This window comes from Physeter macrocephalus, chromosome 8 (assembly GCF_002837175.3).
Source record: "Physeter macrocephalus isolate SW-GA chromosome 8, ASM283717v5, whole genome shotgun sequence".
Classification (NCBI taxonomy): domain Eukaryota; kingdom Metazoa; phylum Chordata; class Mammalia; order Artiodactyla; family Physeteridae; genus Physeter; species Physeter macrocephalus.
The window spans coordinates 2594967-2604904 of record NC_041221.1 but is presented as its reverse complement, the minus strand read 5'-3'; positions in this window follow the sequence as shown (position 1 = coordinate 2604904).

The following is a 9938-nucleotide window of genomic DNA, read 5'->3' as shown; positions in this document are numbered from 1 at the left end:
AGTGTCTGGCTTTTCTGAGACAAGGAGATAAATGCACTTTGTAAAAACATAAATCTTCATGTATGTGATAAAGTTATTTATTTTTCCTTTTATATATATGAGTGATTATGGTGGAAAGTTTGGAAAAGCAGAAAAATGTGAGGAAGCGGAAATAATTGCCTATTTACGCATCAGTATAAGTTATGGTCATACTGTGATATTTTTTTCTATTCTTCTTTTCCTTTATTATTTGAATATACACGTGTATAATATATTGAGATATGTGCATATACGTACACAAATGTTATACATTTTTTCACACAGTCACTTCAGTTACCTGGATATAGATGATGATTATGCTATTTTAGTGACTTTTAGTATGTTGGTAGTAATTTGAAGTCACTTTTTCTATTAAACATTGAGTTTTTGATGTTTTATTTATCCGAAATGCTGGTTAAATTCAACCCCAAACTGTATGTTTCTGAGGATGTTATTTAATAGTAAAGAGTATAAAGAATAAAGAGCCCAAATTAAGTGTTCAGAAGTGGGCACATTGCTTGTGTTGAAAACATAGAGAATTCTGGTTCAAGGTCTAAAACTGAAACATCTATCATGCTTGGTTATAAAGTATAGGTCATGATTTTCTAAAGAGCAGAAATTATGCCCCTTCTCTGGCATTTCTTGCTAAATTTCTTCCTGCTTCTCCTTACCACTTAAACCTAGGCCAAACTGCAGTTTTTAAGGTTTGGAAATAGAGTTTTAGTCTTTTTTGGGGAGGGAGGGGAGCATAAATATATTTAAAATAATTTAATGGTCAGAGGAATAACGAGTATTTGTTTTTCTTTTACAAATATATTCCAAAGTTATCAGTTGTTCAGTCGTAGTTTTGCTCTTAGAAGTTGAATAAATACTTTCTAGGAATCAAATATTATCCCCTGTTACTTTGGAAAATTTTCCTCCTTGTTGAGGCCTTGGTGTTTTCCTTCCTGCCCAGCAGTGCTTTGACAGGATGGGCTTCTTACCAGAGGTGGCGTGATGGTGGGACGTACAGGAGCTGTATCAGGATGACCTAGGGAGTCTCAAGATACACAGCATCCCTCCCCAGCCCCCATTCTTGTCCATCTCTTCCTTCCTCTCTGAATTCCGGTCGACTGAGAGGCTGTATCAGATTCTTTGCTTCTGGGGTGTGGAATGGAGCGTATGTGCGCAGTTATAAAAGTTCCCCAGATGCCATCAATGTGGGAGGAGGAGAGGGCGCCAATGGGCATCTGGATGTATGCTTAGAGAATATTCTGTAAGCCTCGGTGTGCAGAGGAAGCTGAGGGCAGTTTGAGAAGAAATTGTCACAGCTTTGGAGAGAAAACTTTCACCTCAAATGTAACGTCTCTCCAAATGAGCTGACGTTCTCATCTCTATTTCTCCCTTTAAAAAAAGAAAAAAAAATCCTGACACCGTCTTGCTTCTCTTTCTCTGTTTCCTTCTTATTCTGTTCTGCTCCCTATTGTATCCTCAGTGTTTTGCACGGTGCATGTCACACATTAGATGCTCAAGAACTCTTTAGTATATGAATAAAGTAAAGGTTGGTTCTATCTTTATGTCATCTTGGTTTGTGGTGTCTCTAGCTACCTAGTTTCTCAAGCCCTTCTCCTCCCCTTCTCTTCGTCTCTGTGGCCACTGTCCCAGTTTAGACTTTTGCCCTCTCTTGCCAGACTGATTTCCATGGCTGTTCTCCCACAGCTCTCAGTGGTTCTCAAGTTCTGGCCAAGCAGAGGTGGGCCATAGATGCTCCCTTAAATCCCCAAAGCCTCCATGTTTCATGTAGGGATTCAGTTAAAACCTTTTTTTTCCCTCTTACAGCGGTGGGGAGCAAAAGATGAGTTACAACCTGTGCATTTATCAGACTAATGTAATAGAACCATGGACAGTTGGTCCTGAAGGATTTCCTCAAGTCCAGGTACTGAAATGCTAAGAATCCCCAGCCAGTGATTGCTTTGGTGCCTTTAGACCTTGGATGGCATAACCAGGTGATGTTTTCCTACATTTTCAATGGGAAAAAAGAGTTGTTACCTTCAGGTATGCTGGAGGTTATGAGAAAGTAAGCAAAGTATGCCAGCACACGAGGTATTACTAGAGGAGGATGAGGGCCACCCATTGGACAGCCAGGACGATTATTTGTCCACCGCAGTCATAGCTCATGTACGTTAACGCCCAGGGTTGTTTTGATTTTTTTTCTTTTGATGTCTGCAGTTGAATTAATCAAATTTCAAGAATAGTCTATTGTTAACTGGAAAGCTCACTTTGGGAAGAACCCAAGGTCACAGAGGGCTGGATCTGAAAATATGACCTTCGCCCTATGACCCTGGGAACTGCCTTTGGCTCAGCTTGGTGGAGCCGGGCCCAAGGAGTGAATGAATCTGAGAGCCTGTTACAGAAAACCTAGGATCTGAGTCTTCACAGAACCTGAGGAGTCAGAAGGACCTACCTTATTTGCTTTGTTGCCTGATGAGAAGGCAACTAACTATACAAGTGAGGAATGTCGGTCAGGTGCTGGGAGATCTTGTTAACAGTTATTCCATGTAGGTTGGTTAAACAGCCATGCCAGAACCCAAGTGGTTCAACCTTTGGTTCTATTCAAGGTTCAAAGTCTTTTTTTTTTTTTTCCTAGGGAAACATTGCACTTGTGTCATTGTCACATTGGAAAAAAATTTCATTTTTTACTTTTTAAATTTGTATTGAAGTATAGTTGATTTACAATGTGTTAATTTCTGCTGTACAACAAAGTGATTCAGTTATACATACGTACACATTCTTTTTCCTATTCTTTTCCATTGTGGTTTATCACGGGATATTGAATACAGTTCCCTGTGCAATACAGTAGGACTTTGTTGTTTATCCATTCTATATCACACTGGGGGAAAAAAAAAAAAAAAATATATATATATATATATATATTTTTTTTTTTTTTTTTTTTGCGGTACGCGGGCCTCTCGCTGTCGTGGCCTCTCCCGCTGCGGAGCACAGGCTCTGGAACCCCGGAAGCACAGGCTCAGCTGCCATGGCTCACGGGCCCAGCCACTCCGCGGCACGTGGGATCCTCCCGGACCGGGGCACGAACCCGCGTCCCCTGCATCGGCAGGCGGACTCTCAACCACTGCGCCACCAGGGAAGCCCTGGAAAAATATTTTGAAGGGACTAAAAACATGCAGGAACAAATTGTTACCCAGTAACTCTGGAGTGTGTCTCACATTACATTTTCATCCCCTGTCCTTTCCCCCTGACGACCCTTTGGAAGATGGTTGGGTGAATGACTCAACCTCCGTTGGCTGGACCCTCAGCTGTAAAATGAGGGGGAAGGTAAAGGTAAGGAGCTAAATGAGCTTTCATCTCCTTTCTGCCATTGTATTCTGGGGGCGTGGGGAGCAAGACAGCAGCCAGTCCTGTGTCCTGAATGATAAGGCAAGTTGGCAGAGCTGGCCAGGACTCCCAAGCCAAATCAACTAAAGAACTCCAGAGTTTTCTTTTGCCCCGTCTTGACTATCCAGATGTTTCTAATCACTGCTTTGTGTAATATAAACTAAAACTCTCCAAGTACTTGTCTTGAAGTTACTGTCAGGGACTTTTGGTTACTGGTCAGAAAACAAAGCTCTAGTGGTTTGGGCTGTGAGACTCTGGCCCTCGCGTTGGCGCTGTGTTAGTGCTCTGAAGAGCCCTGTACCTGGGGGCCAAACTCAAATGATCACAGACCAGGGAGGCTGTGTCAGTCAGTGAGTGCCAGGGAGACGGGGGGGTGGGGGGGCGGCGGGCAGGCTGTACCCCAGGGCTTGTTGCTGTGGTCCAGTGTTGCCGGATCTTTCTGTTTTTTAAGAGAAGTTGGAAATCCTGAAGTCTTCTTCTCATTTTTAAATGTTGGATCAAAAAGGAAAAAACATTTTTCAAAAACAGTCCCACAATCCAAACAAAATATGTCTGTAGGCCACACACACACCCTCAGGCCACCCAGAGGCATTTTCTGGGCGTTCAGACCACAGTATTTCTTGTACATACAATTCTTTATTGACAATTTCGAACATTCACAAGAGAATAGTATATTGAACCCCATTCAAACTCTCCTGTTGCCCAGCTTCAAGGATTAGCAATTTATGGCCAATCTGCTTTCATCTAAAATACCCCCCCCCACACCCCCATCCTGGATTATTTTGATGCAAATCCCAGACACTGTATCATCTCATCTGTAAATATATCAGTATGTGTTGCAAAAAAGATACATAAGAAAACCATACTGACCATAACTGGTTAATAATATCAAATTTCTAGTCAGTTTTCAAATTTATCCCCCTGTCTGATAATTTTTTAATGGCTTTTTGAATCATGATCCAAATTATACCCATATATTGCCACTGATGGTTACACGTCTTAAGTGTCATATAATCAATAAGCTCCCTGCTATTCTCTTTCTTTTTTTTTCCCTTTACTTTATTAAAATGACTTAAGTCTTTGACCTATCAAGTTTCCTATTTTCTGGATTTTGCTGATTGAATCCCTGTGGCTTTGTTCAAAATTTGCTTGTGAATTCAGTATCTTCAGTTTGATAGTATAGAGGAGTCGAGATACTTGTATTTTAGCAGTTTTGCCTTATTTTTCTCCTGCTACTGGAGAGTTTAGACTACAAGTTCATGCTGTACCGGGTTTTTCTCCTTGGTAATAGGATGCTATCCAATGTCTGCCTAATGTCCTTTTTTCTTTACAAGTAAGAGTGTAATGGAGATGATCAGATCTAAGATCTTATCAGCCTAGAGCTGGCTTTCATGGATCTATTTGAAGCCTGTATGCTTTCCTGAAATGCTCCGTGCTGCCTCATGATGTGAAAACTTGGTTCCTATTTTTATTTTTTCAAACTCCTGGCAGCAAATAGGAAGCCTACAGAATCACTCTGGATTAGAATATTTTGGATTTGAAATCAAGGCACACTGTGGCACTCTAATTAAAAATGGTATGTATATGGCTCAGCTCAAGTGAATAATTTGTTGAACTACAAACAGTAATAAATTGCAGAAACGATTCTCTTGGAGTTTTAGGAAAGGTTATTTGGAAAGCTTAAAACAAATTATTTTGAAATATTAAAGGCCTTTTAAAAATGGAGCCGCAGATACAAAGTAGGGAGTTATTAATATCAGTCTTAAATGTTTTCCCTTAAAATCTTTCATGAAGTTAAAATAATTGGTGGATTTCTTTTGTCACCTTACCAGCAGGTTGGTTCAAGTTCCTTGAACATAATGCATATAACTAAGTTTGAATTCAGAGAAAGCATTTCAAAATTAATTCTTTTAATATGAATCTTTGCATGAAGTGTCTAGTATTACTGAGATAAGCTTCCTGTGGCCATATTTATAGGTGGCCTATTTTGGGGGTTCAGCACACTGAATCCTTGGAACTTAGCGTCCAATTTTGTTGTTTAGGCCTTCCTTTGTGGTCCATGAAGCAGTTCAGAGAAGACAAATGACTGATGAAGTTGTAGTGATAATATGATTCGAAGTAAGATGTCATTTAAAGTAAAATATTATCATATGGTGGCCCATGAGGACGCAGAATATACTAACACACAAGGACAGGTGTGTAAATAATGTGAACAGTGAGCTGACCTACAGCAGCAAAATCATGATGAATGATTTCGTTACGAAACCGTGAAGAAACGGAATGTTGGCACCTTGGTTGAGAAACAAGAGGATGTCTCTTGGTTGTCTATTCCTAGCTCCAGGAAGGATGCACGAGGTCTGTCAGATTTTCTAGATACCCTTAATTGCATTGTGCCTCTAGTAAGAAGAAACCATTCTTGCCAGATTCACTGGGCGGGTAAGCTTGGGTTGAATACCAAGGTATTCAGGTTTCGTTGCTATGGAGATTTCTCCACAAAGAAAAAGAATACAAAACCATTTAAAATGGGGAGCTAGTGAATTAAAAAAAAATGTATTATGTTATTCTGATCTGTCTGCCTGGTACATCTAGTTCCATTCTGTTGACTAGGAAACTAAGTCTTAGTGCAACTTGATTTTAAATCTAGCAGTTACTGACAGACCTAGAGATAGAAAAGTGATCTCACACTCTTTAAGCTCTTTGTACCCTCTTGGCTGTTCATGGTATTTATAACCCCCAATACTGTCGAGTCTCTTTATAAGGGGCAGGGTGGGTGGGGGGTGGATGCTGAACCAGCTTGAGTTATACAGTTGGGGGTCTCTTTCTCTCCACCCATCTCCCCTTTTCTCCCTCCTTCTCCTCTTTTCTTCTTTCTTGCTTACCTGTCTACCTGCCTTCCTGCCTTGCATTACAGTTCTGGCTCTGGAGCCAGACTTTAGGATCTATTCAAATCTGAATAGTCATGAGTCATTTCCACACAGATTCTCCTGTGGTTCTTTGCATTCTTTTTGTACACAGGTTTGATCCCTAGCACACTTCTTCTAAAAATTTCCAATGAAGTATTTAATTTTAAAAAAATTTTAAGTTTTTTATTGAAGTATAGTTGATTTGCAAATGTGTGTTAACTTCTGCTGTACAGCGAAGTGACTCAGTTATACACATATACACATTCTTTTTTTATATTCTTTTCCATTAGAGTTTATCACAGGGTATGGAATATAGTTCCCTGTGCTATACAGTAGGACCCTGTTGCTTATCCATTCTAAATGTAATAGTTTGCATCTGCCAACACCAGTACAATGAAGTATTTAAAATAGCCTCTAAGCATCATCTTTTTAATAGCTTCTGTCTTCCGGGGAAATATACAGATACTGTAGAGGAAGCCTGTGTATAGGGTCCAGCTTCAAAGTGCTCATGTGAAGATGACATTGAACTTTCTCCAGAGGGATGGTCTGGATCGACGACTGAGAGAGGAAGGGAAGGTGCTGCAGTGGGTCCATTGCACATGGATCCCCAAACTCAGGAGTCAAGGGCAACATGTTTTTCATCCTCTGCTAATGGAGGGGCATATTTCCATTCATTTGGGACCTGCATATGTTGAGTAACATCTATGGGGCCATGGCAAGAATAAGGTAACTGGCTTCCTGTCTTATTTAGTGTGACAAACCAGAGTTGCTTTTGACAAAGGGCAACATCCAGCTTCAGGATGTGTGCAGTTGACTTTCTGTGTCCTTTGTCAAGCATCCCAAGGGAATAATATCTATGGCTGTGATATCAGACAGTGGGAGGCCTGGTAGCTGGGGTTGCTATTCCTGAATTGCCCCTCACATCACGCTTGGACAGCAGGATCCTGTGGTGCTGAGGAGTATCATTCGATTCAGGGGATATGTATCAAGCACCTGTTATGTTCCGGGTACTATGAGACATGCTTGAGATAAAGGATTATGTGAGACATAGACCTTGCCCATAAGGTACTTACAGCCAGTGCGTGAAACAGACACGTAATCACATCCATGGAGAACCGCGTGTGATCAAGGCAGAAGGAGAAGTATATCAGAGGACAGAGTGTAGACATGCCCACTGTGTGGGATCTACTGGAGAGATCTTCTCTCCTGGTCACTGTCCTGAGTGTTTGGAGATTGGATCCCAAATCCTCAAACTACAGTCTGAAGACAAAATTCTGCTTGTTTCCTGTTCTTATAAGCCCCTTACATTTTACATTTTTAAATGGTTGGGGGAAACAAATCAAAAGAAGAAGAATAAATCGTAACATGAAAATTATATGAGATTCAAATTTCAGTGTCCAAAATGAAAGAAAGCTCTATTGGAACAAAGCCGTACTGTTTCCATAATGTCTATGGTTGCGTTTACATTACAGTGGCCGAATTAAGTAGTCACCGTAGAGACTGTATCGCCCACGTGGCTGCCAGAAGAGAGTACTGCCCATGGGGTGGCTTAAACAATATAAATTTATCTTCTCACAATTCTGGAGGTTAGAAGTGTGAGGTCAAGGTGTTGGCAGGGTTGATTCTTTCTGAGGCCTCTCTGCTTGGCTTGCAGGTGGCTGTTTTCTCCCTGTGTCTTCACATGGTTTTCCCTTCGTAAGTGTTTGTGTCCTAGTCCCCTCGTCTTATAATGACACCAATCCTATTGGATTAGGACCCACCCATATGAACTAGTTTTAACTTAATTACTTCTTTAAAGACCCTATCTGCAAATACAGTCATATCCTGTCATATTCTGAGGTACTAGGGGTTAGAACATATGAATTTTGGGAGACCCAATTAAGCCCATAATACACATAAAGCCTAAAGCCTAAAACATTTTCTATCCGCTCTTTTTTATTTTTTATTTATTTATTTTTTGGCTGTGCCACGCAGCTTGTGGGATCTTAGTTCCCCAACCAGGGATCGAACCTGCGCCCTCGGCAGTGAAAGCTCGGAGTCCTAACTGCTGGACTGCCAGGGAATTCCCTACTATCTGTTCTTCACAGAAAAAATCTGCCCACTCTGGCCTATGCCATTGCACAATTTTGGTGTGGTCTGCTTGTCCTCCTTATTCTCCCCTCCATCAGCACACACCCATTTAGTTGTAACTGTCACCATTCTCTTCTTAGTTTATCCATCCATCCATCCATCATCCATCCATCCATGGTTTTGGGCCACCATGGCATCAGCTGCTCCAAGATTTGTTTACAGAGAATACAGAATTCTTACCAACCATTCCTGTAGGTTGAGCTGTGTTTTACTCTCCATCCGTGGCTGATGTTCTAGTATTTTCCTAGTTCCACTATTCCACTCTCAAACATAGATTCCTCTGCTCCCCAATACTCAACTCCATTTGCTGGTTGCAAGGCCCACAGAGTGGGTATTCAGCAGAAAACTCTGAAGGGCTTCTCATTGGATCATAATTTTAGGTTGAGAAATGGAGTCCCGTTCATTAAGCTCTGAGAGAGCTCTCTACAAGCAGTTTCATTTTTACATGGCTCTTTGCTTAACAAATTTACTCTACCTGGGATACTTTTAAATTTTTTGTGGCCCATAGAAATGTAAAACAATGCAGTACTGGGGCCTCTGATCGACTCTAGGAACTGGGCGTTCTGTGAAGTTCACCTTGGAATTACTTAAGAAAGCAATTGGCTGGTGCAACGAGGAATGCATTTTTACCTTCTTATAAAATACTGAAATTATGTGCTTTATTATCAAGATAATGGAGAGATGTAGGAAGTCAATGCAAATGACTCCTGCGGCCCTGAATGTTCTCTCCTGTTGTCAAGGAGCGATTTTGCTCTGTGCTTTTCCTCACAGTGTTTCTTCCTTGAAATTGAAGATCACTGATCTCTTCTTAAGCAAAATGCTTCAGAAAATATACAGGAAGAGGCTTTTTTTTTTTCTTTCTGTCATTCCATTACATGTGGTTGCAGAGGCACTTCCTTTGGTTGCCCCGAGCATGGAGTTTCCTCAAAACTAGAGACGTTTCTTTTGGAAGAACGTTACGATCATAATCTGGATATTGCAGAAGTATCTTTAGCCATTGCTCCATTTTCACTTCCTAATTTGGTGCTGATCACCATTCTCACAGAAGAGAGAAAAATCTGAGATATTCGCCATGTGGTCATTCAACATTTGGAAAAGAAAAAACAAAGATTAAATAAAGAAATAAATACAAAATTAGGGAGGAAATGCACACATAGGGTACAGTTTTAAAAGAAATAAAAAGAGAAAGCTTAGGTTACACTTATAAGCGAACTTATTTACAAAACGGGAACAGACTCACAGACTTAGAGAATGAACTCATGGTTACCAGCGGGAAGGGTTGAGGGGTGGGATAGTTAGGGAGTTCGAGACTGTAGGTACACACTGCTACATGTAGAATGGATAACCAACAAGGACCTACTGTACAGCACAGGGAACTCTGCTCGATTATATAACAACCTAAACGGGAAAAGAATTTGGAAAAGAATAGATACATGTATATGTATAACTGAATCACTTTGCTGTACACCTGAAACTAACACAACATTGTTAGTCAACTATACTCCAATATAA